This window comes from Pezoporus occidentalis, unplaced genomic scaffold, assembly GCF_034315485.1.
Source record: "Pezoporus occidentalis ecotype Australia unplaced genomic scaffold, CSIRO_AGI_Poc_V1 ctg50, whole genome shotgun sequence".
NCBI lineage: Eukaryota > Metazoa > Chordata > Aves > Psittaciformes > Psittacidae > Pezoporus > Pezoporus occidentalis.
The window spans coordinates 2,966,167-2,986,532 of NW_026915836.1; the positions used below are offsets into that span (position 1 = coordinate 2,966,167).

At 41.4% G+C, this 20,366-nt stretch overlaps 2 protein-coding genes across 3 annotated transcripts in view; one reads left to right on the plus strand and one right to left on the minus strand.

Moving 5' to 3' along the window:
- The window catches only part of KCNK2 (potassium two pore domain channel subfamily K member 2), a 128,493-nt gene extending 115,102 nt beyond the window's left edge, over positions 1-13,391 (minus strand). Inside the window, exon 1 of one of the 2 annotated variants that reach the window (XM_062637029.1) lies at positions 13,057-13,391. The gene's annotated coding sequence lies outside the window, so the exon portion shown is untranslated. The remainder of the gene's footprint in view (positions 1-13,056) is intronic. The other variant, XM_062637033.1, reaches the window with a different exon arrangement.
- Positions 13,392-15,277: 1,886 nt separating this feature from the next.
- The window catches only part of LOC134173239 (spermatogenesis-associated protein 7 homolog), a 51,603-nt gene continuing 46,514 nt past the window's right edge, over positions 15,278-20,366 (plus strand). Inside the window, exon 1 of the mRNA XM_062637036.1 lies at positions 15,278-15,399. The gene's annotated coding sequence lies outside the window, so the exon portion shown is untranslated. The remainder of the gene's footprint in view (positions 15,400-20,366) is intronic.

A 20,366-nucleotide genomic window follows, 5' to 3' on the forward strand; every position in this document is an offset into this window, starting at 1 on the left:
TTTTATTGTAGTAACAGAGGTCTATGAACTCAAGAAATATTTGGAGCTATGTTTTTAAGACAAGGTTAATTAACAATGATGTTGTGGTAGGAGCAGGTATGTAGGGGGCCTATAGGGATGCTGGGAAGGGATTCTTCATTAGGGACTGTAGTGATAGGACAAGGGGTAACGGGTTAAAACTTAAACAGGGGAAGTTTGGATCTAAGGAGGAAATTCTTTCCTGTGAGGGTGGTGAGGCACTGGAATGGGTTGCCCAGGGAGGTTGTGAATGCTCTATCCCTGGCAGTGTTCAAGACCAGGTTGGACGAGGCCTTGGGTGATACGGTTTAGTGTGAGGTGTCCCTGCCCATGGCAGGGGGGTGGAACTTGATGATCTTAAGGTCCTTTCCAACCCCAACTATTCTATGATTCTATGATTCTATGTTATAGTTGCTATTTGCAACTGTGGCGTATTAGGTCCTGGCCATTGTAAGAAGCAAGATTGATCAGTCAATAGTCTAACATGATTCAGAATGTCATATGTCCCTATCTCCTCTAAAACCCACGGAAATAATAGATGTTACACAAGTAGACCTGATAAAATCAGGCTACTCTCCTGGTCTCTTTCTAACGCACAAGGCAGACTGCTACTGGTGCACCAAGCATAAACTCAATCATACCAAAAGGTTCTTGAAAGATTCAGCTTGTTGTTTATGGTCTGGCAGCTGAGAGTTTTGTTAAGAGAATCCAGGTACTGAGGAAATGTCATGGCTTTGCAGGCTCCCTTTATTCTGATTACTGTTCTGAAGCCTATTCTGTCAAACCAGAGGAGGTAAGAGGCAGCAGAATGCCCTGCAAAATGCTGTGATTTCTGTACCAGTGAAGTGTATGCATATATGCAATTCATGCTGAAACGACATTTAGAGTGCCACATGCTTTCCTGTGTTGTTGGGGGCACAAAACTAAACCAATGGAAGCGTACTTGTTTTCCTTTTTCCAACGCAGAAAATAGAAAATGACAGGCTTGACCTGTGCATAAAACGTTCCAAAGGATAAGATTGTCTAGTTTGGTTCTCCTCCTATTTACATTCATTTTTCTATTAGCAGAATGATATTTGCTTGAATGGAATCACTCTTGATTTACCCAAGTGTGAAAATAAAACAATCTGATTCCTCTGTCTGTTCCAAATCAACATGGTTGTGGTATTTCCAATTCTTTCAACACTTTGATGATTTTCAAAAAACATCCTGGTCTTCCAAAATAGAATAATTTGTTTTACCTTGGTCAAATTCCAACCTTCATGTAATTTGTATTGCTAATATTACCTCATTTCCAAATAAGACTTTGTCTATTTTTTTCAGCTCAGAACCTTCCTTAATATAATGGCTATAGTTGCACTTTAGAAAGACCACTTGAATGCTTGAGAAAAATATCAAATCCACGATAAAGTAGGGACTTCGGAATTCTATGCTGGAAAGGGAAAAAGATCACCAGCAGCTGCACATTATAAAGGTTGCAAAGTGCCTTGACTGTGGCTCTCTGATTGATGAACGGCAGTAGCTTTGCAGAAAAGAGTGTGGGTGCCTTCGGTATGTCTCTGCCTTCAGTGAAGTCAGAGAAAAGGGAAAACAAAGTGATTTACAGAAACCTGCTCTTTTGCTTGGGCTGATAAGAATACAAAATAGATACTACGCATTAAACATAAGTACAGGGAAGGCAGAGAATATATGTCCTCATATATATTATGTTTCAGCAAATTCATCCAAACTAATCTCCTGTTCTACTTCTAAGCAGCTATTTAGCACAGGACAAACATGGCTCATTATTGACTTGTATTCTGATCTAAACCAAACCAGCGACAACAGCTGCCTGAAAACCCAGGGCTGAGATCCAGTCCCTTAGTCACTTGTGGAGAAGTGCACAGTTTCAGGTGAAATAGTATCCAGAAACCTTGCAGAAATGAGCAGGGAGATCACTACAAGTAGCAGAAAACACATAGTCCCAGTGGTAGAAGACACCGACAATGACATACAGTCCTTCTTCAGCTGCAGAGGCAAGTACTCCACCTTTTTCCTAGTCTCTGTGGGACAACCAGGTATCAAACCCACACAAAGGTGGGTTTTCAGCTGCCACAAAGGTAAAAAAACCTTAATGATAAGAATTCAGCAGGAAAGGAAAGCTGTGAGCATCTGCAGAACACAAGATTCACAGTAAAATACTTCTGTCTCTCTAGTATCTGTACATGCCAGGACTCACAGTACAACAAAGAGCATCCCAAATAACAGCAAGTAACTCCCAAAGAGCATCCCCTAATAACAGCATTAGTATCTGCACTTTCTAGTAGAGTATGCCAGTCTGTGCAACTGGTGTTCTTAAGGGCTACATTGCAAACATGAAATCAAACTTTGCCCAGTATAAGAAGGATATGTGCAAACCAATAGCACAAAACAGCAAGTTTTTAAGATTTAGGGAATTACATAGGATTTGGGATGGGGGGGGGGGGGAGGAATGGGCTTTTGTTTGTTTGTTTGTTTTGGGAAAGAGTAAAATCAGATGATGGAGAATTGATATTTGAACTCTTTCGTGTTAAACTTTCTGTCCATGTACCTACTGATTTCTTACCCACACTCTGCTGTGTCTCATAGAAATCCCATGCCAGTATTATTCATCTGTAGTGGGCTACATTTTACCCACTGCTATAGCAACAAGTCCCTCAGTGCTCTCTCCTCCAATAACTCCTAGAATGAATGCTAATTTTCAGCAACACATGGTTGTTTTCCAGTTACAACTTATGGGGCATGAATAATTATGTGTTGCATCAATGGCAGAATTCCTCTGACTAGGAAGGAAGGTACTGCTACTGAGTTCCCTGGAAAAGAAATCCACATTTGTGTTGTTAAGTCCAGTGGCTGTAGCTAAGGCAATACTACTACTTGCTACTATATCACATAGGAATTCCCACTAAATCATTCCTGTAGGTTAAAACATTCAAACCTGTACATATCCGCAATGGAAGATCCATTCATGCCAGTTTTTTGATCGATATCTTTCCACTACTGTGTCCTTCTGAAACGATGAATAAATCCCTGCGAAACAACCCACATTGTCTACTGGTTCTTTCAGATTTTACAATCTGCAGAGCTGTGTATCTGAATAATTTCTTTTCAGCCCAAGTTTTTCCAGTGTTTAATTGTGATCTGACCCAGATATCCCAAAACCTGCAAGTAGCTGCTTTTATCAACACGTACTCACTAAGAAGCATGGCACCAAAATAAATGGCTGGCATGCTTTGGTTGCATCCTGCCTTAAGACTCAAGAACCCAAGCACCTTCTAGACCACCACTACTTAGTGGACAACTGTCATTCTCTTGCTCTCTCCACTCCTTGTTTCCCTCCATATGACCTTGCAGATGTTCCCAGAGAAAGTTATCCTAAACCAAGTCAATTATCATCTTGGAACTTCTATCTGGAACGTTGCCTTTTTGTGCATAGATACAGTTGAAGGAAGAAGATAAGCATGCTGTAGTGCAGCTCTGTAATCTAAGGAGCTCTTCTGTTTGCAGTGAGATCAAAGGTATGTTGCCTTTGGCATTTAGAAATCTAGATACCCATTAAGATTCTGGAATACTCTGACAACAGCTGCTTTAAACAGAAGTTACCAGATGGTAATATTTGTGTGGGTACCACATTGTCTGGCAAGGAACAAGCTAATGATGCACAAAATGCTTTGATGCACAGCGTTCAAGCAGTAAGCTTAAAGTGACATGAGGCTGTATACAAGGACTCATCTATGCTGCTTTGTAATGATGTGTGATACAAGTAGTATTTATCAATGCAAGTGTACAGGTATGAAGATATAAAGTTATCTGGCACAGAACTGGGATTAAAATAAGCATCATCCCTCAAAATTACTAATATTTGTGAACTTCTGAGTAGATTTCCGGAGAGCTACAGATCATATTTTAGATGAACTGCAGTTAGGATGGTGGATGTGTGGAATATACAAATCCAGCAGTCACATTGATATTCAAGCACAAGCCTCTTTCAGTCATATTTTGGAAATAGAACTTGATGACAGCCTAAAACCCCAAATCCAACAAGTTTAAGGAAAGCCACTAGAAAACTGAGGAAATACTATTCATATGGGTATATCATCAATACAAACAGGATTAGAGCCGTTCCCTACAAAGAACATCTTTATATTTCAAGGCAGATAATTTCAGAGCTATCTGCTGTATGTATATACACATAAGAGGCTCTGAGTGAATTTCTTTGGTATGAATTATACAATTGATAACAGAAAAATGACAGAAACAGTAAGAGGATTTCTTACACTGGTCTTACAAGGATGCATGAAGACTCCAAAGGATCAGAGCATCATTGATATCCTGATTTTTTATTTACTGAAGAAATCCACAGAGCATTGCTCACACAGAAATGAAAGCAGCAGTAACTATTAAACTATTCAAGAAATACGTGGTTGTGGTCTGCATTTCCACTGTTACTTTAGAGTTCATGTACCGTATTTGTAACCAACTTGGCCATGCAAAATGCAAACCTAAAAATAGACCTGCACGCACACCTGGATTTCACTTTTTCATTGAGCACTTACACTGCAAAAATAAGAAGTTATTCAAAGTCAATACTTTCACAGGTGAGGGCTCAGCTGGAATCTCCCTGAAAATTGTGTTGAACAGATACCCTGCTGATCTAAATTGCAACGTGGAAACCTTTGTCAAAGAACACAAAACAACGCGGAGGGATTACTTTAACATTTTTGCGTGCTGGAAAGCACACTGAATTTGCAGTGGGGTTTTTTGGTTGGTTTACTGAAAAGTGTAGCAGGCTTGCTTTGAATTAAATACTCTATTTCTTATAAAATACATTTTTCATCAAATAAGAGAAATCTATTGACAAATTCCAGATGACCAAAGCTTGACCGAAGTCAGATAAATTATGCTCATGAATATATAACTCTATAAAGCACACACTACTTGTTAATATTATTACTTCTCTTAGGAAATGGTCCCTTAAGTTGCCATATGCTAAACAATCAACTTCTTAGAACAAACTAAAGCAAAATTAACTATAGATATACAGTCTAAGTCAGTTAGTGGTCTATGACTCTGGTGAGCATCATCTGATGTTCTTCTGTGTTGCCATGTAGGACTTCTGAGAAATAAATTAGAGTGATAATTATTGTCCCTAGAAATTTAAGACAGAATAATCACATCACAGCATAGCAACTTATTTATGGGGTTTTTTATTTGTTCTGTTGGACCATTTCTCCAGGACAACAATTATATTCAATATCCTCAGTATATTAGCATCCTGCAGTAATGTATTTAAGTTGGGCATGTTTATTATATTTATTAACCAAAGGACAAAAATAACAGAATGAGATGTAATGGAACACATACCTTGTGTGTAGTCAGCAAGCAATATGTTTAATTGTTCCTCCTTCATGTTTGTTGATTTAAGTGAAAGCAACAGATTCTAAATCCAATACCCTTTACTTCACACAGACCAAATTCTGTTCCAGGGGTAACCCTGGAACTTTAAGTACGACTGCAGCCCTAGAAGTTTCTGCAGCAACAGTGAGGAATTCCCACTGGAATGCATCTGTACCTCAGCACCAGGGAAGAGAGAAGTGTCATACATAGTGCTGTGCCCATCAGCAAGAATATGGTGGCATAATGTCCTGCCACTCCTACGGCGAATGTATCAGGTCAGCAATGTGAAAGAGTGGCATATGGTATAGCCTATTCCCATATGGAGGGGGGAAAGGGTTCAGCTCCCGAAAACTTCCACATCTGCCCAGACGAAAGGTCCAGCCAGCTCAGTCCTATCCTTGGGAACAGGCACAAGCATGTTCATGGAACAGAGCACAAGAACAGACTAAGCAGAAGTCATCTCTCTTAGCAGACTCTCACAGATCTACCACAATACGATTACCTTTGTCACCGTTTCACCCTGACTTACTCCATCTACTGTTCTACTTTGCCCAGAGACAGGTGTAAGCCACAAATTTCTCATGCATCTCTGAATTCCTCTGAATTTTCAGATGAAGAAATATGCCAGCAATTTTAAATGCATTTTCCTATAGCTTGGAAATTATTCTTACAAAACAATGGTTCTCTCCTGCCCAAATACAGTAAGTGGGCACACGTTTTATTCTCCTAAACTGTGTGCAATTGTACAATTAAGCTATTCCTATGCCATTTATTTGTAGGGATTTCACTTTGATCAAATCCATGTGCTGAAGTATTCAGCTGACAGAACAATTGCCTTTCTTTTTAAACAGTGTATGAAGAGCTGTGACAGTAGAGAAATGTGCCTCTGACACAGTGCTGGAACTGAGATACAGGATAAAATATCTAAAATGCTAAGGGATCATGAGGTCTAAGGATCTTCTTTTGTCTTCTGACTTATCATAGATCTTCTTTTAATGTTATCTAGATCTGGGGTTGGTGATAACACAAAAAGTCATTTAGACCAGTCATTGCAGTCTTCAAATGTAGAAGAAAATTATACAGACCCTGGAGGTCATCCTACTGTCATTAAAGCAAACTGCAAGACCATTGCAAGGCAGAGGGAGCAGGAGCCAGCTACCCAGTCAGTTATCAAACAGAGCCCTGTTTAAAAGTACACAGTTTCTTCGCTTTGCTTTGTCATGCACTACCTGGTTTATCTTCGTAAGATAAGCATTGTTTCTAGGGGTGAGTTAGCCACTGTCTAGCACAAGTGGGGTAGCTGTGCTCACGGGTTGCCTTGTTCTTCCTGACTCTGAGTAAATGTCAGTATCAGGATTTAAAACCAGAATTGCTTGGCTCCTCTTCTCAGGATAACATCCAAAACACTACCTCACTTCCTATGTTGCATGAAAACAGAATTTAAATAACACCAGGATCTTCCACCCTGTACTATGTATATCCCTTCATTTTAAATATTTCATGTAACTCTATCCAAGCTCAACAAAAAGCACCTATGATCTGAATCAGAAAGTACCATGTGTAGTACTCCCCAAGCTCACTAGCTTTATTAAAACTGCACTATGCTGCCTGCTAAAACAGTTCCCCTATCAGCTCACTTCTGGAGCAATGCCTGCTTCTGCACATCTATTGCTGTTAGCATGCAACAATATCCAAGTCCTATAAGGCTTTCCAACCTTTGGATTGTCTCTTTACACCCTGTGAGCAGGTGACAAGTACAAGTAACACGACTCAGTCCCTTAAGTCAAACCTGCTGAGATCCAAGAATTTCATATTTTTCTAATCATCTTTAACCTACAGCACCAGCACATGAATTTAACATAGAGCACACATTATGCCGTAGCAAATACCCTAGATTAACATTTCAATTACTTTTACTGCCTTAATAACAAAGAAAAATTAGTAAAATAACTGCATGATTAAGCAATTACTCTCTAATATTTCCAGCATCTTTATGATTTGTTCAAACCTACTACAGGCACTTACATATCCCAGCTCTCAAAGAAGGAAACCCATTTGTGTTCAGAGATAACATACTGTAACAGGAAGAACTCCTGGTGATGTACAGGTCCTAGTGTAACCAGATGCTGGTTAGAAAGGAGGCAGTGTGCTCCTGAAAGACATTTAGCAATGGTATTTTCATGTCAGGTTGGACCTGCCCCTCCTGCCCCTCTGCAGGAATGGGCAGATGGTGTTAGATGTTTCCAAGGTTTTTGATACAAATGTCTTCAGGTAAACAGATCCATGTGAAGAGTATTTCTTTTAACAGACTAACATGAGGATCATATTTTTATAGAAGATTCTCAGAGGGTTTTTCATTTTGCTTCTCTCTGTTATCAAATACAAACTCAACTTCAGTGTGAAGCTACCATGATCAATTAAGAGAATGACAACAGCTTCTTTAAATTACTTGTTTCCCACTCTGTTTACAGCAGGGAATTTCATTAAGATGTGCCTTTCAGGTTGGAGTATTCCATGTCTTGCTCAAATCCTCTGACTAATAATTTTATCCACTTCAAGATCCCTTGATAGCTTCCTGTGTAGGTAAGCCCAAATGAGAGCCCAACTCCAAATACAGACGGTTGTGTTTAGCACTGTGTTTATCACCACATTAATTCCTGCATTCCTGTTCCAACATGAATGTCATTTCCCAGCGCAGAGAAGCCTCAGTTGTAGGCGTTTTACGGAGATCAGCCTCAGGCCACTAATACTCTGGGACAGAAATGTTATTCTTTCCTTGGAGACCCATGTCATCTCTGAAAGGAGGGCTGATTTGTCAGCATACAAACAAGGATCCTAAGTGTACTACTTGGAGCAGGCATTCCTGAAATTTTCTAGGGGATGAGAAAGAGTATTTTTTCTGATGTATCAGTACTGGAATTACGTATTTCCAGAAGCAAGGGAATGACTTTGGGGAGTGATCAATACTTCTCCTTTACTTCCCACTGCCACCAAGCAGTTCCAGACACTTTCCCTCGCTTGTGGCATGCTGATCCCTCTCTTTATCCTCCTATTGTGGAGCAAGCAAAGAATGTTTTATCGCTGCTGGGGAAGAGTGGCTGCACAGGCAGTAGGGAAGGAAACATAAAGGAAAGAAAAAGGTGTGTGGGTAGGTTTGTTTTCAGTTTCCTATTTATGCAAGAGTCCATAAAGATTCATGCCACAGCAGCATCTCACAGCAGATATTGCCTCACATATGTAGAGTAAAACAGTTTTTTAATCTGGAAACCTAACAATCAGAATTTTAGCTGGCAGTACATAGCAGCTCTCTCATCCAAGGAAGAATTCATATCTCCAAGAAGGACATATTCCTTCCGCTGTCAGTGAGCCATTTTCTACTCAAAGAAAGTCTGTGCCAAAGAGTCTGCAGAAGATCTGCCAGTCAAGACAAAACACACAGATTCAAAACCGTGGTGTACACTTGGCCATGGCATTCCCCACAGTCAGCTACAGAACTGAGGGAGAATCACAGAGTATCTGTAGAGGATATGGGAGAAAAGGTGATCTCCAGTTCACCAATGTGTGTGAACAGGTAGGAGAGATGTATACTTCTACCACTGCACCTCACCCCACACCAATGCTCACACACATACATACAAACCAGTGCTGAAAACCAGAACACAACAAGCTGCACTACATCCTGTACACATTCATATGGGACATGACAAGAATGACACCTACCCATCCTCCTTGTGCAGCATCACCTGTGGTACTGTCCCTCTCTCACACTGCCATTGTCACAGCTCTCCTGCTTTTCTCAGTCCCTCAGCAGATATCACTACATCACTGCAGTTGCCCTAGAGCAGCCATTCTTACCTTCACATCCTGCACCAGGGTCTTCACCACCAGCAGCTGACATAGCTCATGTGGCCCATAATCATAAACCATGTATATCATATGTAGTTTGGTTGGGAAGAAGCTTTGCTTGGAATCAGACGAGTGAAGAGACAAAGATGGATGGATTCATCTCTTGGATATGTCTGGAGGTACATGTTGCTGCAACAGATTTACAAGTAAACCAACTTCTTTTTTTTTCAGTGTACAGGGTTATTTTTGGCCAAGAATGTTGTTCTTTGAGTGTCTGAGCTCCTCTGGAGGCTTCTTCTTCCTGTGAACCATGGGCTGGTTCACTGAGCAGCCTCCAAGTCCTCTGTGGTAAGCTATCAGTTCCAAGAAGAATGAGTCAAGTGTTTGCCCACATGAAATTCATTCCGTTATTTTAGGAAGAGGCAGAGAGGCTCATAACTCATTCTCATCACTGCTGGGAAGCAATCACCAGGTCTCTTGCACAACACAGTGAACAGGGCTTTCATAGTGATTTAGGCAACGTAATTTTACAGCCAAGGTAACACATGACATCGGCAATGCCAGGCAATGTGCCCTTGTAACACAAATACTACAACAGACATCCCTGTACTATACCTCAAGAGGAATCATCCACCCGCATCTGGGTTGAGATTTGTTGGAAATATTATAAAACAGGTTCTGCCTATTATTTTTTAAACATGTTAGTGAAATAATTTCATTACTGACAGTGACAGTAATAATTTGAATTGCTCTCAATACTATGAATCAAAACCCACAGATGTCCATCACTATCTACGCTAGTCACTCTACCTCTGTGAAGGGCTTGGATTCCCTGGGTCATGGGTTTAACTTTGGAAAGGCAAAGATCAATCTGCAAACCCTCATTTCATCTTGCCTTTCTCTAAAAAAGACTGAATCTATATTAACTCTTCCTTTAGCCATGCAGATGTGTCTTCTGCAATGAACACAGAAAGAAAAGTGACACTCAGCAGGGTCTCAGGTGTTAAAGGTGGTGTCAAATCCTCCACTTCAAACCCAACTTGACAAAGGGCCTAAGGATAATCCCATTTATCAAACTGAAATGTGTCTGGAGCACCACTGCAGAGACTAAATCAGTGCTCCATATGACTGGTGAATGGGTTCATCCAGGCTGAGGCGCTGTGTAACTGTAATGGCTAATTAGCTTCATGATGTCAGGACTTGCAGAATCAACCAGCCCTGCTGACAAAGTCTGTGTCAAGAGTAAAGGCACTGGTGGTATACCCTCAAACATGGCTACAGAACAGACTTCTTGCACCAGCTCACAAAGCTTGCCTTCCCCTAGGGGTTGCATTCAGTCATGCAGTTTCTCAAAAAGGATCAAGGAGCAATGCTCTACAAGATGCACGATAAAACAGTATAAAAACTGAGTGGCAAGTGGTCATTGTAGCTGGGCTTGAGGTTAAATTTATTTCTAACGCTTCTCTGTCAACAAGCTATTTAAGGCTTGCCTCTATATTTTTATCCTTCCTGCTGGTTTGAGTTTCTGGATCATTACTGCAAATTAATGATAAAGATATTAGTAAGATACACTTCCTTCCAGTGGCTGGAAACATGTATTTTAGAAACATGTTCCTCTACCAGTTTATTACAGCCAGAAATTAAAGGTTTCCAAGAATCAAATTAGGCTATTTATATATTAGATGAGAAAGGATAGATTTTACTTGCAAAATTTCAGCAACAATAAGAGTAACTCATAACTGTGCCATTAAGATGTACTCTGGAGATAAATGAGCATATGCAAGTACATTTAGAAGTACACATCAGTTTAGCTTGGTTATGAGTGAGAATGCAGATTTTTACATTGCATATGAAAAAGAAGATGATGGAAATAATCTCAGCAGCATCTTAATTCCTCGGTCTTTATGGTGTACTGGAACTCACAAGGTGCACCATCTCCATTCATGTTTGCAGGGTAGTATAAGCATTGGCAGGTGGTATGTTCTCTAAAGAAGTAAAACTTGTGCTTTAGAGAGCCCTTTAAGAGACAGTTTTCCTCCCTAAGTGATAGCTGTATGTGGGAACCACACATAATAATACTTTTCAATTCCTATATTATGGTAGCCTTCACCTAATACTTTGAATCTCACATTGATTCAAATGGGATCCTTTGCTAATGCAACCACGTTACAGTGAAAGAGATATGTTGGTTAAACTCATGAGACTGAAGCTTTCTGGAAAGAAAATTTAGAATAACAAAGCCACATAAAACTGCAGAGATAACTCCAAACACATGATGGTACACTATCCAATAACAATATCCATGGAAAGACACCCAGAGAGAGAAAGCAGAGGGCCAAAGGGTAATATGTATCTGTACAAAAATCCCACACATACACGCAGATGGCTGAAGGCTGGGAGTATTCACTTATTTCTGATATTTATACTTGTGAAAAATAGGCTCTAAAGCTTCTAAGGAGGTTTTGCAGCACAACTACATTGAAGTCTTTCTTTGTTTTCGCTCCAGCATCGTCTGCCATGGTTGGATGAGCCCTATACACCAAGATGGTGACTAAAAATACAGTAAGACAGCTAGAGAAGCTCTTTAGACCTCTTTCCTTTCAGTGATCCAGCAAGAGGGAGAATGTCATAGATTGGTTTGGGTTTTAAAATGGAATGGCATCTCACTTTTGCCTCCTGTACCAATTCTTCTGGATGTACCATATGCAAGTAGAGAAAAATTCCCTGCTGTTGATCTGGATAAAGGAGGGGTGGAAAGGGAAGTAGGGGAAGGAAGGGAGAAAGGGAGGAAAAGAGGTAAGGGAGAAGAGAAGGAGAAAGGAGGGAGAAGGGTTAGGAGAGGAAGAAAGGGCAAGCTGGTTAATGTTTTTCTTTCAGCTTGTTTTTCATGAGTCACTCCACTAAGTATTTGCATTAGCAGGTCTCCTGCTGCTGCTAGATCATTCAGCTGTTTGTTTAGTTGCTGTGCCTCTTGAAAAGTCCAACAACACTGAATTTTTATACATCTTCCCTGTATTTTACTAACAAACTAAATCTTTAAGAGCCAAATAACTTCTCATCACTGTGGTCCCTGTAGAAGTAGCAGCCCCATAAACTCAGCGCTATTAGTCACTGAAGTAAAGGCTACAGAAACAGATATTTATTGTTGCTTCTTCACATGTTGTCTTCTGACCAAGTTGTATAAGCAAAAGTGAAAATAACAACATAACTGAAACGACACAATAATCAAGTTTAAAGTTCAAAGCTCTTTATTCCCACTTGAGAGTTGAAATGAAAAAGTTGCTTAATCTTGGACAACATTTGCAAACCCAAACACTGCAAACAACTTGGATCAAATCACTTTGAAAAAGGTCTATTTCTCTCTTCAGGTATGAGACTAATACTGCTCAAATACATATCAAATCAGAAGCTGCATATGCATTAAGATTGATGTTGCCTTATTCCTGCAGAATAAGGTCTTAAAAAACATTTTGCTATTGAGTTAAACAAGACTAAGCAAAACTCTATCACGGCCAGTATGAAAAGAAACTGATAAGGGTAAGGAAAGCAAGGGGAGAAAGAACAGCAGACAATGTTTTCTGTTGTTACAAGAAAAACCAGCTATTTTCTGCTTGACCTCTTTTATCTCTTGCTTATTCTTCATCATTCTGGATTTATCAGTTTGCTTTCAACAAACCTTTTTTTTCTTTCAAGAGTGCCAGCATAAAATGTGTTGATTAAATACAAGCTAGAAACCTGCCCACTACATTAAAAGGCAATAAAAGCATCAGAACTTACCTGTTCACAGAGAAGGATGGTTCAGACAAGAGATCCACTTTACATGAGAGACTGGGTTCCAAGAGGAGCATTTGTAAAGGAAGCTCTTCAAAACAGCTCTACATCTTCTGAATAAGGTGTTTGTTTAGTTGTTCCTTCTCTTCAACGAAAATAATGACTGATAGGAGAAAAGTGGTTGTTAAAAGGATGATAAAAGCCTTGCCTTGGTTCTAAAAAGAATCAGCACATTAAGAGCAACTTTTCTTGCTTGCAGGCTTATGATCTACGCAACTTTCTCTGAAGCACAGTTCATCCCCAAATAGTGACTGTGTATAAACGTATCTTCTTACTTGGTACAGCTGTTCCCTGTGTGAACTCAGACATGGGTGTGCTGACTTCAGTAACAAAAACACCTTTTTTTTTAAGTTACTTGTTATTCTTGCTACACCAACATAACTGAGGGAGTACGAGCTATAACTCTTGTCTATCATCAACAGAACTATGAGAAAATTAAAGGACTAGTCAGTTATCTGTATGCAAATGAACTGCCTAGGTTTTTTAAAAGGAAATTTAAAGCACAGATTGCCCTTCAGAACATTTGTCACCCGTAGTGATCTGCGAGAAGACATGAAGCTAGAAGATTAAAATGTTTAGTTGCCTGCTTTAAGCTTAAAGAGTTTTAAGGGAAGAAAGTTTGTCTTCCACTTGCCACCTGGGGACATTTTATTTTGAAGTGGTTGGAAATGTTAAACACAATTTTCTAAAGCTCGAAGTTTAATCTCCCTCCTCTCTAAGTGTTGCTTGATTCTAGGTATATTCTTGCCCTATATGCCCACATAGGTTCAAGGTGGACTTGAGATGTCACCAGGATGACTCTGGAACAACCATGTCGCTCTCTATACTTAAAACTCACTGCAAGACAATGCTACAACTTGTGTTCTGCAACTTACATTATTTTCTAGTGCATGGCATTGATGTTTACATCTGTTTTAACTACACACAAGGAGCACCAATGATCAGTGTGTTTTACTCAGAATGCCTTTCCTCATCTCTTGCTCTACAGCAGGTGAAACTCACCAGCTAAACCGAAGTTGTTCCTTTGGCATGGCTAAGACACAATGAACAAGAGTATACAATAACTAGCATTGAACTAAAGCATTCCTGCTCAGTTGTGCAGTTGCTTCACCTTTCTGCCTGATATTGCAGCTGGTGTTCCCCTCTTAACAGCTCCTCTTGGAGCTGCATAATCTGAAAGGCAGAAGACATGGAAGTCTGGATAAACATATCTTCACAGAACTACAGAGAGTATCAGGGCAGTGCTCACATAAAGCCTAACTTATCCTTTGGTCACTTAATGGGTGGTGGAATGTGTGTGCCCTAAGCTGTCCGCTGGTTCTTTTGAGTTTAATGTGAACTGAATCTACCAAGGAAAGCGAGAACAAACCCTTCAGGTCCTCAAAAAGCTAATGAGCTCCTACAACAATGCTTGTTTCTAAGATAACGCTAAAAAGTGGATATTGCTAAAACACAAGTTTTATGACTGGTATGTATGCTTCAATTGATCATCTCAATAGTGTGTTATTGACCGCACAGAAACACGTTAGTGTGAGGTGTCCCGGCCCACGGCAGGGGGTTGGAACTAGATGATCTTCAGGACCTTTCCAACCCAAACCATTCTATGATTCTATGTTTCTCTGCCAGCTCTTTACCACTCTAAACATTAAATGTGTGGGACGCATTACTGCTTCCAAGATCTTATTTTCTGTAACACATTTGAACAGGTCAGACAGCATTGTCCTGATCCCTTCAGTGCTTCCTCTCCCTCAGGCCCTTGGTGGAGGCGCCTGCCTGCAGCCTGGCGCGTGTGGCGCTTGCAGCCCCAGCTTCATGCTTAATATTAGCTTCACGTTTAACATTATCTAGGCATTTAATGTGATTCTGAGCATTTAATGTGATGAGCTAACACGTTTTATCACTCACCCTTGGCTACTGAAGGCGCTGGGGGTGGTGGGCTGGCTCCCTGGCTGCATCCCATGCATGCTTCACTAGGCTTTGCTGCCGAGACCCAGGCTGGGCTCTAAGGTGGGAGAGCCATAAACAGGAGCCACTTGAAGAGACCCCAAAATGCCCCATCGGCGCCGCTGCTGCCGAGGGGCGAGCGCCTTCCAGACGCGTCCTGAGGGGAGGAGAGGGCCGGGGGGCGGATGGACATGGCCGCGGGGCAGGGGGAACGGCCCGGCCCGGCCCGGCCCGGCTCGGCAGCGGGGCTCCTCCCCGGGGAGCCGCGGTTGCCAGGCGGAACCCCGCGGGCCAGCGGCCGCTGCTGTGCGGGTCCCGAGCCTCCCGCCGCCCTCCGCCGCTGAGGTAACGCGGGTTCCGGCGGGGTGGGTGCGCGGGAGGCCGGGAGGGGACGGGCGGCTGGCCCGGGGCTGTGGGGAGGGCAGCGGGCAGCTCAGGGTGCTCTTGGTGGAGCCCAGGATGGGACCCGCTGCCGCGGGCACAAGCTGCGGCACGGGAGCGTCTTCCTGAGTGTCGGGACGCCCTTTTTCCTTTGAAAGTGACAGAGCGCTAGCATGGGTTGCCCAGGGAATCTCAGTGCCAGGTGGTCATGGCCCTGGGCACCAGCCCTTGAGCAGGGGCTGGACCAGCTGCCCTCAGAGGTCCCTTTCCACCTCAGCCATCCTGGGATTCTGTGAAATCCCTGGAGACACTGCCAGGGATGGAAGCTGGGGCTGCCCCATCCCTGGCAGTGTTCAAGGCCAGGCTGGATGGGGTTTTGAGCAACCCGGCCCAGGGAAAGGTGTCCCTGCCTGAGGCCGGAGGTTGGAACTGGATGAGCTTTAAGGGCCTTTCCAACCCAACCCATTCCATGATTCTGGGCAATCAGAGCCTCACTCAGAAGTACCAGATCTGAGGATTCTCCTTTGCTTAAGACTTCCAGGATTGTGCTTAAATCGAATTAAGAACTTTATAGTCTGCTGTTGCTGCTTATGGCTTTATGGTGGAGAAGGTCTCCTAGGGCCACCTTTGATTGCAGCCAGCAGGCCTCCAGTAGAGAACTGTCTGTGCCTTAAGAGAGCGAGCAGCAGGGAATTACATTTAATACCTCCTCCTTCCAGTTCTGACGTTCTTGCTGCAAGGAACAGCAGGGCTCCCCTACTATGCTGTATGCTCTCTCTCTCAACTGATTTCCCCTTCTAACAGGAAAGCTCTTGCTTGCACAATGAAAACCAGAAAGTCAGAATCGTGTGGCTGTAAAGCTGTAGTTTCAATGTTGTTTTGCCCTACTCAATGCTCTGCTTGTGTTCTGAGCTAACCTGTGTCTGGCATCATTTGAGAAGGTAAGAAAAAGCAACACCCCCCCCCCCCCCCCCCTCAAGTGGCTATCCCACTTCACCAAAGGTCACTAATTTACTGAGAAGAAGAGCTGGGTCTCCATAATAAAGACAGCCAGCATTTTGCTGCAGCCACATAGTCTATTGCAAATGTTCATGTATCTGAAGATAGTCCTGTCTGAGAGATTATTATGTACAACTTTTTTGCTGAACTGCTAGCAGAAAATGGCTTTCTTTCATAAAATGGAAAGTTTAATTGCAAGAGGCCAGTTTTGCTACACACTTTGGAGGCTTCATTTTATGAAGGCTTTCGCTGCCAACAGTCTTTTCCAGCCAAGCCCTCATGGTATTTGAAGAAACCAGTGGAGTACATAGTTTCTTGAACACAGAGGTGTGGCCTCTCTGTTGGTCTCACAAACACACACATACCTGCCCGCATTTCTTCATGCTTCCTGCTTGAAAACACCCATGGGCCTCCAGAGAATTGAATTGTGACCTTGTTGAAGTCAATGTCAACACCATTATGGACTTCAGTGGGGACTGGGGCTGGAAGCAAACTTGCAGCAGTGATTGAAACTTGAAAGTAAAATGTACTTGTCTGTTACAGTCGTTATATATTTGTTAAGTATTTTACTGGGCCAATTTTGTAAAGGATAAAAGAGGAAAACAGATTTTATGTTTGGGTTTGTTTTTTTTCTTTCCTATCTTTCTTTTTTTAATAGATTACAAAACAATGATTCCTGGGGATTTTTTGACCGGCATGCAAAAAACAGCAAGAAATTGCAACAGAATGAAAAAGTTCTCATCTAAATAAGTGAAACAGTTACATAGCTGAGGTTATAGAAACATGCTCATTTGTGTATGAAGAGCTGTAGGTTTCCCAAACATGTGGAGACCTATGATCTTTTCTAAGAAACACCACAGAATATAGAGGTGCAGGTAGGTAAATACAGACTGAAAGATCTGGCTGGTGCCTGGCAGCCCTTAAGATAATGGCAAAGTCTTAGCTGTTTTATTTACAGCTTGTTGGGCTCGTGATGCATGTGAAGTGAATTCTTACTTAAAGCTTTTATCCCTGTCACTCAGGAAAGAAGAATTAGAATATCATTATTTTCATCCTGCAATATCCAACACCATACAAACATATGACACGCACTTTACAATTTATATTTTTCCCCAAAAGATGTTGGTCTAAATCTTGGCTGTGTTTATCATTAATATCTGATGGTATATTTTGCCCTGTCCTTCAATACCATGATAACTTTGTGACAGTATAACTTCAGAGAATTTGGCAGTAAATCATGGGTTTAATATTATCTCAGCAGATTTAGATAGCAGTGGCTGTCTTTAATTATTTAAAACTTGGAAGTTGCTAATTTGGCCTCATCAGTAGAAGTGTCACCGTGTACAGTTAACAGAAGGAGGACTTGGAAAACTTATAAACGTTGAGTTAATATTACTTAGTGATTTAGAGGCATTGAAATGCTTTCAAGGCACCTGGTGAAGTGACTGCTAAGACTACAAAGGACTGATAAATGCCAAGATCTTGTTTCTCATCTTTTCAGTTGTGTTTAAAGGTGACACAAACTGATGTATCAACTAGTCTGTAATGAATTCTAATAGATTTATTGGGAAGAGTAATAAATTTCTTCCTTTATTCAGAGGGTAGCTTCTGGGTGTTAGAAAATGTAGGAGGAGGACAAGAACAGATTGGCTTTTATACATACACTTGCTGCAGGGTTTTTTCAGGTACTTGAAAGGCAGGATCCCAGTGGCAGGATGCTGAACTAGATGGGCTGCAGTTCTGGTACAAAAGAGCAATCATTTTATTGACTATGTCACAAAAAAGTTACAGAGTCCTCAGCTTCTTGAACTGACAGTGTTCATATCGTCAACGATTTATCCTGGCCCTGTAGTTAGCCTCTGAATTGAGCTTTATACATCCTCCTGTGGGGTTTTTTGGAATTTAGGAACAGATGTGTCGCTGTTCTTGCTATCCTTATGCTAGAGGCTGTATGACTACATGGAACAGAGCTGGTTTATTGGCTTGTGGCCACTGGGAGCTTTTTGCCTACTCTGGAGAAATTTCCAGCTTGCTGGCATCCAGAGCTTCACCCTCCCATTTCACTGCCCTGGCCACAGTTGTGGCTGATCTCGACTCTGCTTTGTGACACCAAACACTGATTATTCCTCACCAGTGGCAAAGGTGCTGTAGTAAGCTTCCTGGCAGCCCCACCAAGTGCGCAGCATGCCCCTGAAGTGACATAAAGTAAAGGAAGAGTTCCCCAGTTCTTTTTTTCTCCCTTTCAGCCATGAGTCTGTTATTTCTGTCTGCTGCAGCTGCTGCAGGAAGAGGCTGTATTACCTTTGTGAACTGTTGAAACTTGTAGCTAACTGCTGTGAGCCAGCAGGCTTCAATTGTGAACTGTAGTTCCTTGGGAGGATCTTATGTTCAAGATGGTCACCTCTGACCCACCGCAAGGCACATCAGTGAAGATTTACAGTCCCGTGAGTTGAAAACTGGGAAACAGAAATAACACAATAATAATTAAATAGCGTGACAATTTAATGGAATTAAATTATTTTCTTGTCAAAGTCCTATCAAAATAAATGACAAGAGTTATTCATGTAGTTAATTCATGTAATACTGTAGTTCCCACAACTGTACTGATACCAATGCATTATACCTGACAAAAAAGGGGAAAATTCAGTAATTCCTCATTGTATGGAACAGAAGTTGCCTTCAAAATTTCTTGCTTCATCAGGCATTACCGTACCAGTATCATGTCATGTAGAAAAAGTCATACAGTTGAGTAGAGGAAAAAATATCCAAAAAATCAAGGGAGAAGAAACAGTAATTACCAGCTTTTTGGGTTAATTTTTTTCCTGAGCTCTTTTCTTATCCTCTTGATTTAATTTCTTCTTTAAGATACATTGTTGTTTTTAAATGAATATAGTTCACACATGTCCTGCCATTCCTTGGTATCTAAATGATAGGATAAAATGAACAGAATATATTGTATGAAGGTCTGTTGTTTAAGAGTGCACTTGCTCTGTCCTTTTTTCTTTCTTTTCTTTTCCCTCACTAAGCATTACTTGCAGTTTAGCCCTTATAGGCAAGGGGAGACTAAACACAAATTAAAACATGCAAGACTGGTAAAGTTTGGGTTTCTTCTGGGTGTAGGTCAGTGGCCCTGATGCAGCTTGTGGCTGTATCATGCTTAAAACAAGAGAGGAGTTATCAGCCACGTTACACTGTGAGGAGAAACTGAGACTGAATAGGGTTTATAACTTACAATATATATATAATATCATTTACAATTTGTAAGTAAAGAAGGCTTTAAAATGAAAAACACTCTACCAGTGCTGCCTTGCATCTGACTAGAAGTTATCTAGCCAAATAGATCTCCAATACTGGCTATAAGTAGATGCCTGGGAAAGTTGAAGAATAGGACAAGAACAGAACACTTAACCCTCACACTCTCCTCAGTTTTTCCTTTCTCAGCCCTGTGGGGAAAGATAGTCTTCAATCTTTAGCTAACCAGTGTGGTGGACACAAACCTCAGAGTTCTCAAAGATCTCATGTTTCAGTGCTTATTTGTACTTAGATTATTTCTCATGACTTGGAGGCTGTGCTGTCTTTGTGTTTAAATGTGACAGATCAAGACTCATTTTGTGAGGCACAGTTCTGCACAGAGTGAAAGACAACTATAGTCCTGAGAAACTTTAAATCTCTGGTTTAACTGGACAAGACAGATTGGAAGGGTAAAAGGTACGCATCATGGTCTTTGATGCTCTAAGTTATGCACTAGCTATAAAGATATTCCTGAAGTCATTTCCAGCCTGGTAGATAGAACACTGCTGCACAGTCAGGGCAGCAGAACCCTTCATGGCCATTTGAAGCTCTAGGAAATTTCCACTGCCACAATGCTCAACCCTTTCACAGGCAATAGAGAGAAAGCATTTTCTTGCTCTGGGGGAGAGCAGAGCTTGCTG